General features: G+C 30.7%; 2 protein-coding genes across 4 annotated transcripts in view; one reads left to right on the top strand and one right to left on the bottom strand.

Annotated features, from left to right (window-relative positions):
* The window catches only part of LOC111692159, an 11250-nt gene extending 6770 nt beyond the window's left edge, over window positions 1-4480 (bottom strand). Inside the window, exon 1 of the mRNA XM_023455954.1 lies at window positions 4391-4480. The gene's annotated coding sequence lies outside the window, so the exon portion shown is untranslated. The remainder of the gene's footprint in view (window positions 1-4390) is intronic.
* Window positions 1-17412, top strand: part of LOC108908088 (P3 protein) — a 42167-nt gene that overhangs the window by 10885 nt on the left and 13870 nt on the right. The window contains exons 1-2 of one of the 3 annotated variants that reach the window (XM_018712009.1): window positions 12856-12860; window positions 16095-16097. The exons of 1 other annotated variant lie outside the window; for it this stretch is intronic. The gene's annotated coding sequence lies outside the window, so the exon portion shown is untranslated. Of the gene's footprint in view, window positions 1-9270; window positions 9357-12855; window positions 12861-16094; window positions 16098-17412 lie in introns of those variants that run through there. One more of the 3 variants, XM_018712007.1, reaches the window with a different exon arrangement.

Below are 17412 nucleotides of genomic sequence, written 5' to 3'. Positions count from 1 at the left end.
CTGATCTGAACCCTCTAGATTTCTTTGTTTGGGGATATTTGAAGACATTAGTGTATGGTACTCCTGTAAATAGCCTGGAAGAGCTGCAGCTACGGATTAATCAAAAGTGTCAAGAAATCCAAACCAAGGAGGGTGTTTTCGAAAGAGTTCGAATATCGTTGAGACGAAGATGTCGTGCCTGCTTGGAAATGGACGGAGGGCACTTTGAACATTTGTAACTTTGTTTTTTGTTTGTTAAAATCTTCCTTTGTCGGTTTATTCCTAATAAAATAAAATGTTTGAAAAACGAATAGTGATCCGCAACCGTTACTTTGCGGACCCATGTTTATTAAGACTTTTCTGCTTATTTTGGTTCATACTGTTACCTCCTGAAATATTTTACACTCTATTTTTAACACCCTGTATATTTTATATTCCTTCCTGTACTAACACAGCAAATAAAAAGTATTTCCGGGACCATACTCACAGACACTTTTTGTGAGTTTTACACAGAGTAAATCAGATTAACGTCGGACCCGGTGGTGACAATACTAGAATATAAATAAGTTTTATCATACGAACATTTCGAAAATACGGCATCTTAATAATAGGGCGAAAATTTTTAAAAAATTCATTCAGACAAGAAATTGGTTTGGCATGTTCCATCAAGCTTGCCTTGAACGCATTTGGGAAAATAGAAAATTGAATTCTATAGCAAAAATATCAAGAAACATTTTTCATTCAAAATTAAAAACTTTATGAAAAAGTTGAGAAAAAATTGTGAATAAAATCTTATGTGGTACAGGGCCGTACCTACTGGTATTTTATTTAAAATTTTAACTTAAGAGTCCGTTCTCTGTACACTGCTAAGGTATCGCTGCGGGGTCGGGTGCACGGGCGTTACAGCTGGAGGCGGAGACTATCGCTCTCCCACTACGATGATTTTACAGTGGACGTATTTAGATTGATTTAAACGAGCCACTAACGTTACAATTTTTGCTTCAATAATTGTGTCAATTTCGAATTAATACAATTATTGTACCGCAATTGTACAAACAGATTTCATCGCAATACAAAATTGAATAACCGACATCCCGCGGACTTCAATTTAACGCTCCTTCTCTTTTTTGGTTTTATGAAAAAAAATTATTCTTGACGAAGAGTTCTGCATGGCCTAAAATCAAAAATGAAATAATCAGATTTCAATTTTTTGCAGTCGTATACGAGGTTTGTCGAAAAATGTAAATTTTGCTACCTTTATTTTTTACAATATCGACAATCGTTATTTAAAGTTGATCCAAATAGAAAACTACAAACAGGTATCCAATATTATCCATTTACCATTAAAAAACAGATTTTGTTATTTTTACAAACTTGATAATTTACGTCTAGAGATAGACATTAAATCTAACAGGTAATGTAGTCGGATTTTTGTAATTTTTGATATTTATCGTACGTGTAGTTTAGATCTTGAATAACAATTTTTCGAAGTAGTTCGACGCAACGTTCATAATTTACCGAGATAATCGATTTTGAAGTTTTACCTGATAGCTAAATCCACTAGATGTGACACATTCTTCACCTGGGAGCGTGGCCTAATAGGTAGCGTTCGGAACTGATAGTCAAGAGATCGCTAGTTCGAGTCCGTCGCGTGACATTTTTTTTTTCATAACGCACCATATGGTATTTTATTATTTTTTTTTCATCTCGAAAATTATGAACAAACGAAATATTATAATAAATACTTATGTATATGTAGGAATATTCAAATATTTCATTAAAAAGCACAATTGGTTGATAAACAATATTTATTATGAACTAACAATAAGATTTCATTAAAAAAAACAAACGAGGTCAGGTAGGATGTTCTTTTATTTTATATTTATGTTACTATTTGACACGCAGTGTGGCACGAGCCAGAATAGTAGTTATCATAAAAAAAATGGGAAGCAGAAATTTTTTAAGCATCTAGCTTCCTTTCTTTTTTTTTCTGATCTCGAAAATTATGAACAAACGAAATATTATGATAACTGTATGTAGGAATATTTTTCAAGTGTTTAATTAACATTTTGAGCTAGGTTGTGTGGGTCGTGATTAAAAAAACACACCTGCTCGGGCATAGAAAGTTTCTGCTTCCCATGTTTCTATGATAACTATCATTCTGGCTTATGCCACACTGCGTAAAATTTCAAATACTAAAATTAAAATAAAAAACCTACCTGACCTTGTTTGTTTTTTTTTAAAGAAACTTTATTGTTAATTCATAATAAATATTGTTTATCAACCAATTGTGCATTTTAATGAAATATTTGAAGAATATTTCTACATATACGTAAGTGTTTACTATAATATTTCGTTTGTTCATAATTTTCGAGATGAAAAAAATAATAAAAAACTATATGGTGCGTTTTAAAAAAAAAAATGTCACGCGACGGACTCGAACCAGCCATCTCGTGACTGTCAGTCCCGAACGCTACCAATTACGCCACGCTCCCAGTTGAGAAATGGGTCACATAATGCTAGTGGATTTAGCTGTCAGGTAAAACTTCAAAATTGATTATCTCGGTAATTTATGAACGTTGCGTCGAACTACTTCGAAAAATTCTTATTCAAGGTCCAAACTACACATACCATAAATATCAAAAATTACAAAAATCCGACTACCTTACCTTCTCCTGTAAGATGCACTGACAAACCAATGGAATTTTTGATAGCAAACGTCAAAACGCTAGTTACAATTTATAAAATACAAGAAATGGCAGCTCTGTTAACTTCTTAGGAGAAAATTTAAATAGTTTTGATTGTGGGAGATGATTATAAAACTCATCAAGAAGCGGCAGTCATTTTTAATAACTGGCATCCGAATAGAAATCTCGGAGAATAAGTTCAATATGACCAAAAATAATTAAAAATCGTCAATATTCATCAACGAGCACTCGATCATAATTGAGTTATTTCACTAGTATGACCAGGTGCATTTGGAAACAAAAAACGTATACTTTCTCAAGAAAAACGGCAAAAAACGAAAACGGGATTATTGTCGGCATTTCCTTTAATAAACATGGGCTGGGATGGAAACGCCGAAATGTTGTGCTGTACAAATTAAATATACTATTACTATTAAAAATTTAATTATTACCGCTGATAGTGCAGTAAAAACATTTATTAAAAAATACATTTTTTAGTTTTCCGCTAGAAATAACGTTGCCTGGCTGTGCCGTACAACTTTTAACTCAAGATAGTTTTTATATCAATCTCTGATATAATATCTAATTGGATGCAAAAACTTCTTCCAATGAAAATAAAAGAATCGAACCCCGCAAGATCGATTAATTCAATACTCTCAATTGAAAACGTATAGATTATCACTGACTAGATATTTCTTTGAACTCCGGTCCTGTCCGCAATTACCAATCTCTAAGCCCATCCCACTGAGTAAAACACACGTGGTTGCAGCATTTAAAATATATTCGTTTCTGAAGTTGTAGACGTTCGGGATTTAGCATAGAATTTTGAGTAATTTTTATCAAATCAATATAATTTTGGTATCATTGCAAAGCTAAAAGATAGACCCACTTCCCTCTTGTAAGCAATTTTTGATTTAAGCCTTTATTTTTACGTAAATAAATTGTAAATATGACGATTTCTTGCATAGTTTACTCTTTAAATTTAAACAATTAGAAACCAATTTTGAAAAAACTGTTACAAGACAGCATTAGGAAAACACTTTGTCTTTCGATTGTTTTTTTATTTGGGCCGCTATGTTTATTCGTTTTCCAAATATCTGTTATGGGCCGAACCCTTAAAATGGGTTTATTTCAAGCGCGTGACGGACTCTTAACCAAAAATTGTAGTTCGATTTCAAAGTATGTATTCACAAAAAAAATTGTTTTTGTTGTGATTCATCCTGTATGTTTTAAAAACACTGTATATACTCAAATTTTAATGTCCTAAGAAATCCATAAATCTGTTCGGAACAGATTTATAGAATGATTATGCAAATGAAAATATGATTGCGTTATCTGTGTGATGATGACCTTGACCATATAGATTATATGTGCAATAATAAAACTAATATCGCTAATATTATTACGCTGAAGTACTCGAGATTATTTTGGAATATTTATGTCAAGAGCATTAGTTACAATGATGCTGCACAATGTGTCACGGATAATGATTGTGGTAAAAATAGTGTGTGAATCAGTATATAATAATTAATCAGTAATTTTCATTGTTTATTATTATTTTTTTTTATTACAACATTCATCATTTTATATTATATTAAACTATCAAACGACAGCATTAAATTCTACAACAAATAGGAAAATATGATATTAGAGAAAAATCTTCCGTAAACATAAAGTAATGGGATATTACTCAAGTTAAACACTTTTATTATTATTATACTTACTTCAGACGTCTTTAATAACTAATACATAAATGGGCCGTTTGCCATTATAATCCATACATTGGTTATATAAGCTATGCTTTTACACTCAAGGTTCATAGTACAGTCAGAATAATAAACGCAAAATTACGTTAATTATTCAAAGTACCTATTATAAACGTGTCTTTCCAGTGTCGTCGCGGACTTGAGTTACATATCACGGAATTCATACAGATCTGGAAAGCTATTTCCTATACTTACATATATCCGAGCACGACCACATCCGTCAATTCGCAAATCTAGTTCTGTTCTATATAGGGATTTTTTGAATTAAAATAGTTGACACTTACAAATATGATTGATTTATGCAATAAAATAGAGCACTTAAAAGTTATCCTAATATACTGGGTGTCTCGTAATTAGTGTCCAATAATTTACCACTTGATTCTATTACCAAAAATAAGAATATTTTTTCATATAAATATTGGTCGAGAAATGCTTCCTAAGGGAGCTACGCCCCCCTAAATGGGGTCTCAAAAAATTTATTTTAAATAGTTCTGAAATGGGTTGAAGAAAAATTATGAATTTTGACACCATGAACGCTCATTAAAAATCGAAATATATCATAAAATTTTTATCAAGGACGTCTCAATGGGGGGGGGGGCTCGTCAGCTAAAATTTGCCTCAATTTTTTTGCTTGTCGAAATTTTCAAATTCAGAGGCCAACATATGATAGACCTTCATTTCGTCTACAAAAAAAGGTATTCTTTATTTCTTTCGATAAAATGCTCCATTTTCAAGAAAAACGGATTTAAATCTATCAAATTTTATTTAAATTTGAAAATAGGAACATGTAAAAAATTTTTGAATTTTATTAATGTACAGGGTGTTAATTAAATATGTACAATAAATTCAACAGACGATTATTTGAGTGATTTTAATACAAAAAGTTCATATAAACATTGATCCGCAGATGCTTCATTTTCAAGATACAGCGAGTTAAACTTTTGTAAAAAAATAGCTATTTCGTAAATATCTTAAACACCCTTTACCTAATTTTGTTGTAATTTGACAGAGTTATTTGTAGTGTTAAGGACCTAATTTAATTCTAACTTGATTACATTTGATAAGTCCAGTGGCGTCCCGAGCGAATATTTTTAATATGTTTTTAATAATGTTTCTTGTGTGGTCCAGAGGGATATGCATTTAAGTGGATTTTATTTCAACCCATTTCGGAAATATTAAAAAAAAAAATTTTTTTTGAGGTCCCATTTAGGGGGGCGTAGCTCCCTTAGGAAGCATTTTTCGACCCATGTTTATATGGAAAAATATTCTTATATTTGGCAATAGAAAGTAAATTGGACACAAATTATGAGACACCCTGTATACGTATTAAATTCCTGAGTTTAGAGTAACTTTGGCACTATTGCGTTTAATATTCCTGTAAAAATGAGATAGAAATTCATTTTTATGCGCAGAAACAGTAATTTTTCACGATTGCGCCTTTGTTTTCGAACTAATTAGGTACAGAATACTAATTTACACAAAAGATATATGATTTTTTTTTGAGATTTTTTAACACCCTGTATCTCAAAAACGAAGCGTTTCTGGAACATGTTTATACGAATATTTTTTGTTAACCTGTGACATAGAACCCATCAGTAAAGCTTAGCCTAGCATTTTAGGTACACCCTGTACGTATATTTATAATGGAATAGATTCTACAAACTTTAAAAATAACTAACGGTATTCCAGTTTAAATGTTACATTAGATACCTATACTTAGATCTCCGAAACTGAAACTAATGTAACAGATTTAGAACTAAGCTTGAGACTACGTTTTATAACTTGGTGGTTTTTTTGAGTCATGTTAATATTTTCTAGAGCAGTATGTCATACAGTAACGTAAGCGTAACAAAGAGTAATAAATTAAAATATAAATAGTAAACAGTAGTTAATTAATAAATCCAGAAGGTCTATTATCTTAAGAAACAGTTCTGTTATTGAAGAACAACTTACTTGAATTTATAAAAAGGACACAAGTCAACTGGTTACTGATATCGAATTTTCTAAACAATCTTTAAATGTAATTTTTTGCTGTTTTCTGTTTAAGATTTATACCTACTTAACTTATTTAATATCAATTATTAAATTAAATTTTACTGAAATAATCTAGAAAATTATAGAATAATTGATATTGCAATTTTGAAAATATAGACGGGTTCTCCGAGATGCTCTCTTTATATAAAATAATGTCATATCATTGTCGCCATCTACTTGCTTATTTTACTTGGAATATCCTGTATATTTTTACATATTTGGATTCTACGCGTGATTTTAGGGGGACTTTTATCAAGTGTCCCTATATCTATCTCTAATGGTTTTTGAGATATTTCAATTATATCAAAAAGTTGCTTTTCGATAGCCTAATTCAAAATTTTCTACATCGTTCAAGCTGAAGTATTGATATTTCGGAGGGAGATAGGGGGGTGCCAGTTACTTTAAAAACTTAATTTTACACAGGTAGGTGGTGAAAATTTATTGCCGGATTTGCTTAACTTCGAACCGCTAAAACTTGATTTCTCTAAATGCAATATCCTGTATATTGAATCAAAATATGTTGTAGAATTTTACTATCTATCTATAGTAACCACAGACCACCTAGACTGGCCGTATCTAATTCCAATGCACGGGTACCAGTGAATGCAAAATCCGGGGAAATGGAGTGTGCAAGGCAATCTGATCGCGCGCATTTTTAAGCAGATCCGGATTAAGTAATATTTTTATTACATTTAATATGTACATTATATTGCATCTTATGACAAATATTCAATTTTAAGTTTGTAATTCAGAAAATAGTATATTTTAGTGTCATATTAAATAAAACTACAAAATAATTTAAATATATTTACTATCCTCTAAATAATATTAATTTATTTAATATTTGTCTTTTCGTAGATTTTACCGAATTAAATAATAATTTGACTTCATGATTTATTCGTACATCGATATACTTTTCACATTCAGCCCTTACAAGTTCTATTAAATGATTACAATTGTTAAGCAAATTAACAAATTGATGTTCATGCAAATTTTCAAATATGTTCACATTCAGAAAGTTTTTTAATACATGATAAACAAGTTTATTTTTCTGTAGCCTAGGTGTTCTGCTTTAATTATTTAAAAATTTTATTAATTTTTCTGTTTCTTAGCATATTACTACGACATCTCGAGATGGATACGTTAAACAACCACGATCTTTAATAAAAATTAATTGACTGTACGAATACTGAATCTGAATTAGTTTTATTTGCGATTTTTTTAATTGAAAAAAATATTTAATTAATTTTCAGCTATCTCGAAATGACGGGAATTGGTAAAATTTCATAAAAATTTAAGACATAAAGTAAATAATTACTAAAAATATTTTACAGTAATTCATTCATTATTTTATAATAACAATATCACGTTAATCACTACACTATGTGGGCGAACAAAATTATAAAGCTAACCCTGGAAACTTGTGACGTTAACCGAAAAATGGCGTACATATTTACCTTTTATATATTCCTTTTTTTTACTTACCTAAAGGTGGGAAACTTTTCGAATTTCTTCACCAACTCGATCACTTCTATTTATACAATGTTTTACAATACACTTGCCCATGATAAAACGTCTAATTATCGAAATCACAGCGATGCGTACACGTCAAATGCTAGGACACGACTGAGCGCTGGGCTCCAAATCAGGCTCCAAAGTGTTTTCACCAAAGTCGCTCTATAAGCCAGTCTAGGTGGTCTATGATCGTAACTAATCTGTCGCACTTCCCTATACCTATCACTTTTAATTTTTCTGTTATCGGCGGTTTTTGTGATAAGTAATTAAAATGATCCAAATTCTTGCTAGGATGGCTGTGAAATTGCTAGCAAACCTGAAAACAAAGCAGCTAATAGATAGAGGATAAAAACAGTTTTTGATTAAATATACATGGTGTTCCATTTAAAAAAAAAACAACTTTTGGAAGTTCGAAATTAAACAAATTCGACAATAAGTTTTCACCCACCCTGTGTAAAATTAAACAGTTTTTAAAGTAACTGTAATAAATTATAGGTATCCCCATCTAGCTCTCTTTCAAATATCAATACTTCAGCTTGCACTTTGCAAAAAATAAGCATTTTTGAATTAGGCTATCGAAAAGCAACTTTTTTGAAAGAATTGAAATATCTCGAAAGTCGTTGGAGATACATACGGAAGCTTGATAAAAGTCCCCTTAAAATTTCAGGTAGATACCAAATATGCAAAAATATACAGGGTGTTTCATTTAAAATAAGAAAGTAGAGGACGACTTCCTGTATAATCGGAAGTGACATTATTTTATTCAAAGAGATCACCCCTCAGGGCCCAAATTTTCAAAATTCAAATCGAAGTAGTCTCTGAAATGGGTCGTCACGTCACCCTAAAACAGCCTGTATACAATAGTTACAGTTCCCCTCGAGACGTACTGTGCTCATTCGTGCACAGACATTTTTTATCTGGGAATTGCATGTTAGAGAAGAATTAAGAAATCAATTATTTAAAGATGGCTTAATTAACTTGAGCTATATTCTGTATGATTCTATAAATTATACGACGTAACACACAAGGTCCCTTAAAAAAATGTTATTTTGAAAAATATCTCTTAAAGGCGACTTTTTTAGTTTAACAAGCATTATTTTGAAACACTTGAAAAACTTGCACAGATGATATAAAGTCAGAATAAATTATCTACATTTCGCATTAACGTTTGCAATAGCAAAAGCGAAGAGGTCGCTTCTTGTTCGGAACACCCTGTATAAAATTTTCAATAAACATGAAATGGAAGTAGCGTGACCTGGCCTTCAATTGCTATAATTAATTTCAGACACTTCAAATGCTCCTTTAACGATATTGCCAGTTGGTTTTGACTTTTCCATAGAAATGGTATATTGAATTTGCTAAGCAAAAGGCAAGGGTAAGCAAGTACTTAATATTTTTCTACTGCTTTTGTTAAAACGTAATTAGACTTACGATTAGAAATATAACGCGCAAATTATTGGTATAAATATAATTATAGTGTACATAGACTATCAATCAATGTAGGTAATATTTTGATTAGATGGCTCTTGAGTGAAGTGCTTCTATGTATAGTAACTTGCAACTTTATTTCAAATTTATTAAATACAGTTAATTTTGATGTACTATATTCTGTGGTATTTCTATTTGTCGAAAAATAACAACTTCACTAACTATACATTTTTGTCCTTGACTAAATACGCAAAATGATTTTGCTGCGGATACATGTTCCATAATATTTATGCAGGGTTTAACAACATATGAAAAACGAAGGAGCACACGGCAAAAAAATATAATTTAAATAAAGGGGACTATGCATGTCACAGTTTATCTCATATGTTGGCGTTGGTCAGAGGGCTTTATTTTCATCCAACTGATGCGCGCGATTATATCTCCAATGTCGTACATTTTGGATGGGTCAAAATAAAATATTTTATAGTCCTAAGTCAATATATTTCAACAGCTACTCAGTTTTTTTATAATAAATATACATAATAATTTTATAACTTCTTGGAATCCCAATAACTAACCATTTCTTTGTTGTTGCACCGTCATCCCCAAGCATATCCTAAAAACGTTCACATTTTACTTTTAGAATACTGAGGCAAATTTTCAGTGAGACATAAAAATATATTCCCAAAGGAGAACATCAAATGGTTGAATGAATGCAACTTTCAGTCGATTGCATCTTCGGTATTTTTATGTATAAGTGAACCACCACCATATTTTTGCTGTTGTATTTATTCAGTTTTTATGCTCGTGCATTTAGTAAAATTGTAAATATATTTTTGAAAAGGTTTTTGTCGTAGAGGAAAATGAAAATGATGAATGATTAAAATTTGTAATGTTGGGTATAAGGGATAACATTGAAATATCTATATATTATCTATATTAAATATAAATAATGTCTGTAACTTATTTGTGGTGCAGCATTTTCCTTTGATTTTAATGGCCAAACGTAGTTCATATTATTGTTTTCTTACTATTTCAGCAAAAATTTTAAAAAAATACCAAGTCAGTTTTATAAAATTTTACCGTTATTCAAATAAAAGTTACCCATACACACGACAATGGCCACAGTTGCATATACATTCCAAAGTCACCTTCAAGCACGCTTACCTGTGGAAGGATAGATGATGTGGATGTTGATAATCCAATTTCTTACAAATTCTGCACTGTCTAACCATATTCACACCTTAAAAGTTTATCCAAAATACATGTATAAACACTAATCACGTTTCACTTACTAAAATCACAACTATTTTCTAACAAGAGACGCCATATTCTGCCAACCACGGCAGAACGAACGAGGAACACGCTACAAATTATTGCGTAGTAATATGAAAAATGAAAAATAGTTTAATATGTACAGAATTTAACAATATTGTATGCATAACTTAATAATACTATCCTATAATAATAATTTTCACAATTGTGATGAAAATTGCGATAAAAATATTAAGTACATTTCCAGTATAATTATACAGCTGACAACAATGATACAATTAGACTGTGAATAGACCAGGCTTAATCTAGAAATGTAAATAAATAAGTCCCCTTTATTTAAATGTCCTTGGGCTATTGATTATAGGATTTTAAAAGGAACTATGACGTTCAAGATATTTTATTACATGAATCGTTCAAAGGGTCATTTCAGATGAAAAAACCGCGGAGTGCTATTAAATTAGAGGGTGGAAATTGGAGATAGGGGTGAAAATGCACTCGTTTCAGTTTTTTAATTGTAACTCGAAAACGAAGCAAAATTTCGCTATAGTTCATAGGAAAAATAATTTAGAGAATTGAATTTCCCATCGAAATGGCTTATTTAAAATATTTAAAAGGAAAATTTTATGAAAAAAAATCGTTAATAAACAATTTGAAAGAAAAGCAAAAAATTCAATTTTTTTATTTTTTTTTTACTTTTTTGCCTCTAGTTTTTTTTTTGAGTAAAGACAGGTATAGGCATTGCTTCATAAAAATGTAGATAAAATTTCCTTCAAAATAAGAGGTTGTAAAGTATTTTTGGATGAAATTGACTGATATATGGCCGCTCAAACTTACAATTAGCCAATTTTTCGATTTTCGCCGAGTTTACCCTTATACATTTTAATTCTCATTTTTTGCAAAAAAGGAAGGAAATAAGACGTTCAAGGATTTTCATCACATGACTTGTTCGAAGGGTCATTAAAAATTAAAAAACCGCGGGGTGCTATTAAATTAGAGGGTTGAAATTGAAGATAGGGTGAAAATGCACTTTTGTAGTTTTTTAAATATAGCACGAAAACGAAGCAAAATTTCGGTATAGTTCATAGGAAAATTTTTGTAGAGAATTGAATTTCCAATCGAAACGGCTTATTTAAAAAATTTAAAAGAAAAATTTTATGCAAAAAATCGTTAATAAACAATTAAAAAAAACAAAAAATAAGATTTTTTGATTTTTTATATTTTTTTAACCATTTTGTTTTTTGTAGAAGTAGTCAAAGAAAATTGCTGTACAAAAAAACTAGATGAGATTCCCTTCAAAATGATGCGTTTTCAAAAGTTTTTGGACTAATATTGACTGTTATAACCGGTCAAACTTAAATATTTTTTAGATTTTCGTCGTTTGTAACATAATGATTATAGTTCTTATTATATTTACAACAAATACTTAATAAAAAATTATTTGAAAAGTTTTATTTGTTAATAATAAATAAAGATTTTCACAACTTAATAGTCAAAAATGTAAAGAAAATCAAAAAATCTTATTTTTTTTCTTTCCTTTACAAAATTTTTCCTATGAACTATACCGAAATTTTGCTTCGTTTTCGTGCTTTATTTAAAAAATTGCAAAAGTACGTTTTCATCCCTATCTCCAATTTCCACCTTCTAATTTAATAGCACCGCGTTTTTTCCATCTAATATGACCCTGTGAACGATTCATGCAATAAAACTGCTTGAACGTCATAGTTCCTTTTAACCCTGTTTTTTTTATATATATATAATCAATAGCCTAATATCACAGAAACGAAACTTTCAATGGCAAATGTTTGTATAAAAAAATATTTTTGTACTTGGAGGAATACCTTAATTTTTGACAAGCTGTTGTGTAGGACAACTGTAACAATAAATAATTTTACTTGCAAAAACAAGGTCAGTATTCAAATAAAGCAGTTACTGCAGAATTATTTGCTGCATTATAATATGGCAAGTTCAGCACCTATTTTTATTTTTTTAAATTCGCAAAGTTCACTGGTATATAAAAGACGTACGTCTGTATTAAATTTTAAATGGTATTCAAATGATCACATTTCTGAACTGTGACCAGTGCAGTGGCGGATTAACGTATAAACATTACACGCACGTGTGTTTGTTTTATTTTCTACCTTCCTAATCCAAGTAACAAAGGGCCTATAAGATCTCTGTGCTTGGGGCCTCGGAAGCTCTAAATCCGCCACTGACTGTGACCTGTGACCCTATACGAAAGGGTGCCAGTACATATTTTGCAAATCCTATTACAAAATTATATTAAAACATGTTTTAATGTCACTCAACTAAGAATAATACTTTAAAAAAAATAGATAAATATCTTGTCCCTAATGTAGTCTGATATCGATCTAGAAAATGTGGAGTGACGAGCTGTCGTCATAAATAGAGCAAAATTTATGAATATTGATAAGAAATGTGTAAAAATATTTAAACACATTAATGAAAAAAAAATTATGCATCAATTCTACAGGGTGTCTCACGGTGATGGCCAATTAGAATTATTTCAGACTATTTCGATTTGAATTTTGAAAATTTGGGATACTGGGTTTTCAGGCATGCCCTTCTCAACTAAAATAACTTACCACTTCCGGTTATAGCGGAAGTCGCCATCAACTTGCTTATTTTAAATGGAACACCCTATATATTATTGCAATTTTGAATTCCGTGTTATTTTAGGTGAACTTTTATGAAGTTTCCCTATTCCTAAAGTTAACCGTTTTCGGAAAATTTAGCTTTTTAGGAAAAAAATGGAGAGAAACAGTGACTAGCTTCAAACCATATGTATTTTATAGTAAGAAAGATAAAGCAACAATATTTATAGGGGGAGTAGCTAGACCCCTAAGCTTCCCATCCATACTTTCAAAGTGGCTTATATCTAGGGTGCTAGAAATTTAATGCCGAGTTTAGTTAACTTCAAACCTTCATAAGTCGTTTTTTTTAAATGGAACACCCTGTATGTTTTTCTATATTCTGATACACAATTTTATTCTTTTTCGAACGGTATCAGATACATGTCACTTCTAGTGTTTAAGTTATCTAATATTTTTTGTGTAATCACCTAAAATCATGTAATTTCTTGCGACGATAGCTGTGGAATTTTTAGCAAAACTTCAAAACAAACAACTAAACTTATTATTTATTTATTATTATTTATTTATTTATTTATTATTTATTCACATACGTTGCAATGGGATTCTAAGCAGAACATTTGCAGTTTTTAATGAGACATATCCCAATTTTCCACCAATTAGCAGAATAAAGTTAAGGAGAATTCTAAAAAACCAACTTCGTACATAGTAATACACAATTTTAATTATGTATGTTGATAATGATAATGCACGAAGATAAAAAAAAATGTTCAATATGACCCCCATTAACAGCTAAGCACTACTTGTGGATTCTAGAGATAACACCATCAGTCACCGCTTTTGCTATTTCAGCTGCAGGCAATTCATGGAACGCTCTTCGTATTCGAGCAATCAAATCCTCTTTTGAAGCAACGTAAAAATCTATTGGAGTGAGGTCGGGAGACCTCACTGGCCAATTCCACGGTCTTAGGCGTCTCATCCATCTATCTTCAAACATTTCAATCAGCTGTTGATCGATTTGATTGCGACAGTGAGATGGAGCCCCGTCTAATTGATACCAACACATCCTTAGTTGGTCTAAAGTTATCACCTAGAAAATCTGCCACATCCGTTTGCAAAATACTGAGATATCTGTCGGCATTTAAATTTTCTTCGTAGATATGATGAGAAGTTTGGTTATCTTTAATTAGACAAAAAACATTTACGCTAAATTTATTTTGAGTTTTTTTCCCGGATAACATGAGGATTTTCAAATGACCACAAATGAGTATTATGTCTATTGAAAATACCTTTTCTCGTAAATTTTGACTCGTCTGTCCATATAGTATGTTGCAAAAATTGTGGATCGTCACCCGCATGACGAACAGAAAGTAGCAGATAGTAGTAGATAGTAGTATGGATGCATATCATTAGTTCTTAGCATCCTGTGAATGAACGCTCGTGAAATGCCTAAATTATACTCTGCGGCACGAGTTGAGGATTCTGGATGAACATTAAAATAGGCTAGCACATTTATTACATTATCTTCATTTGAAGTTATTGGTTTTGGTAAAATTCTTTCTGCACAAATTCGACCATACTCTAGTTGATTTGCTAAGATTCTTCTTAATTTTTTTCTGCTCATTGGTGGCAAATTTGAATATGTCTCATTAAAAACTGTACATGTTCTGCTTATAATCCCATTGCAACGTCCGTGAATGAATAATAAATTTAAAATATCTTCAATATGCTAAATATTATATAATTTATTTTTGGGTTAGATTTACTACTCCTACTAATCCTACAGATGATTTACTGACTAGAATTAAGAAACAGGTTCGTATAAAAGTAGGCCCACGAACGCTTCGTTTCTGAGATACAGAATGACAAAGTTTTATCCGTGGCTTTATCTGTCTACCTTTATTCCCATTCATTATAATTCGTTACATTTAACGTAATTTTTAATGATTAACGAAACTTGCAGTTTACCCTTCGAATTAATTTACAGGGTGACACTTTTTTGGAACTACAGGGTGTAACAGCGACTTTGCGACAAACTTACAGGGTCGTTCCTCATGTCAAAACAGACAAAAAAATCAAGAGTAACGATTTTTTCTAAAACAATCCTCCAACACTTTGATTTTGATTAAAATATCTTGCGCCGCAATTAGAAGAGATTTGAACGCTTTCAACTGTCAACAAAAGTTATTTGACATACTTAGATGTTAACCTTTCACAAGTTTAGATAAACCATTTCCAAATAAAACTTGCAAACAATTTTTTATTCGACTGCCACTTCTCAAAACATTTTGACTCCAGTCGCCAATTTCCTATTTGAAGACTTAAACATGATTTAATTCCAATTGGGTAAATTTGGAGAAAAATATCACCAACTGATGGCTAACGTCATCATCTTCATTCAACCTGAACGCGCTCATTCTATTTTTGACATATTAAGCGTACAAATCTTGTGTATCCTCATTTTATTTGATTTCTGCCACATTTAAAAAGTAAAAAATTAAATAAACAACCCCTTGTGGGAAGTGAATCAGTCAGGGAGTACATTTTATAAATTTAATTTTGCCTAACCGGAAATATCTCACAATGAGAAAATATATGGTTTCAAATCTGGTGTCTTCAAATCTATTTAGCAATAGAACAACTAATAGCTGTTTTACATTGACAATTTATTCATGAATAAATTGACGAAGTTCTTCATGAATTAATTCAAGAATTTATTGGTAAACAATGTGGTTTTACACTGCTACAGATTTGTCAAGTTTTTTGACGTTTGAATCAGTTCTACCAATGAATCAAAGAAGCAAATAAATTTCATAAATGTCACTGTTCCACTCATAATTGCAGTGATACAACACCGGTACCGTTCTGACACATATTATATAAATATTTGTTTTTGTAAGTAACAAATCAGTAAAAACGATGCAAAACTAGTACGACGCCACACAATTATTTACATATTCCAATAACATAACCTCATTACTGATCTGAGGCTGGAAATCTGTTGGGTTGGTACTTCTGAACTTCACGAAGAAATTGACAAAATTAGAACATGCTCTAATTCGTCAAGAACTTGATGAATAAATTCATGAAGTTATTTGACAGCAGATTTGGTGCATTACACTTGTCCAATTTCTTGATGAAGCGACTTAATGAATTAATTGATCAATAAATTGTAAATGTAAAACAACTATAACACCAATCCTCCTGCGTCTGCTAAAAAACCTGTAGAAATGAGAATAACCAAAAAAATATATAAAAAACTTTGTCAATCCATATTTCAAAAACGAAGCTTTTTTTAGACACGCACAGCTAAGCCTTTTTTCTGATATTTTTGGACATACACACCCTGTATATAGCTTTGATATTTATTCTTATTGATGATTGATTTATTAATTATACAGGGCGTAACAAAAATGAACTAACTAACTTCGAAGTCACAAAAATATTGAGGGTAAGCCATTATAATTTTTTAATGCTTTCTGGGGGGGTGTGGTATAGACTGAAAAAAATGTATGCGCCCCTAACAAAAAAAATCTGATACATTTTGTATTAATAATTGTTCTATTTTCAAGAAAAAAAAATATTTTCATTGTTATTAAAAAAAATTTAAAAAAAAAATTATGCGAAAATAAGTACAATCTTTTTGTTCCTTTATCGCATTGTCTTATAAAAATCAAATCGTCGTCTGTCTCTCCAACGAAACATGTTAGGAAAAAAATTGATATGACATCTTCCTTATTTTTATAACTTTTATTTTCACGTACCCTCGATTCTCGATTCGTTTTGATTATACCCTCAAAATTTCGATAGACAATAATTCAAATAAAACACTATGTCGTAGATAATTATTATTGGTCCAGTTTTACGGAAAAGATAAATTTAATTATTATAAATCATAACAATATCGTAATCCAAACCTTAATCTTTAATTATTAAAATCCTAAAGATGTCATCGACCTGTAGACAGACAGCTAAAATAATCATAGTTTGCGGTATTAAAGACTGATTTTGAAAACAAAAATATTGCATTGATATACGTATACATTATGTGGTCAGCTTGTTTTGCACAAAACAAATTCATTGATAGGAAAATAGATATAAAAGGGGGAACAAGAGCAT

This window comes from Anoplophora glabripennis, unplaced genomic scaffold (genome assembly GCF_000390285.2).
Source record: "Anoplophora glabripennis isolate ALB-LARVAE unplaced genomic scaffold, Agla_2.0 scaffold229, whole genome shotgun sequence".
In the NCBI taxonomy this organism is placed as follows: domain Eukaryota; kingdom Metazoa; phylum Arthropoda; class Insecta; order Coleoptera; family Cerambycidae; genus Anoplophora; species Anoplophora glabripennis.
This window is presented reverse-complemented; position numbering and strand designations above follow the sequence as displayed.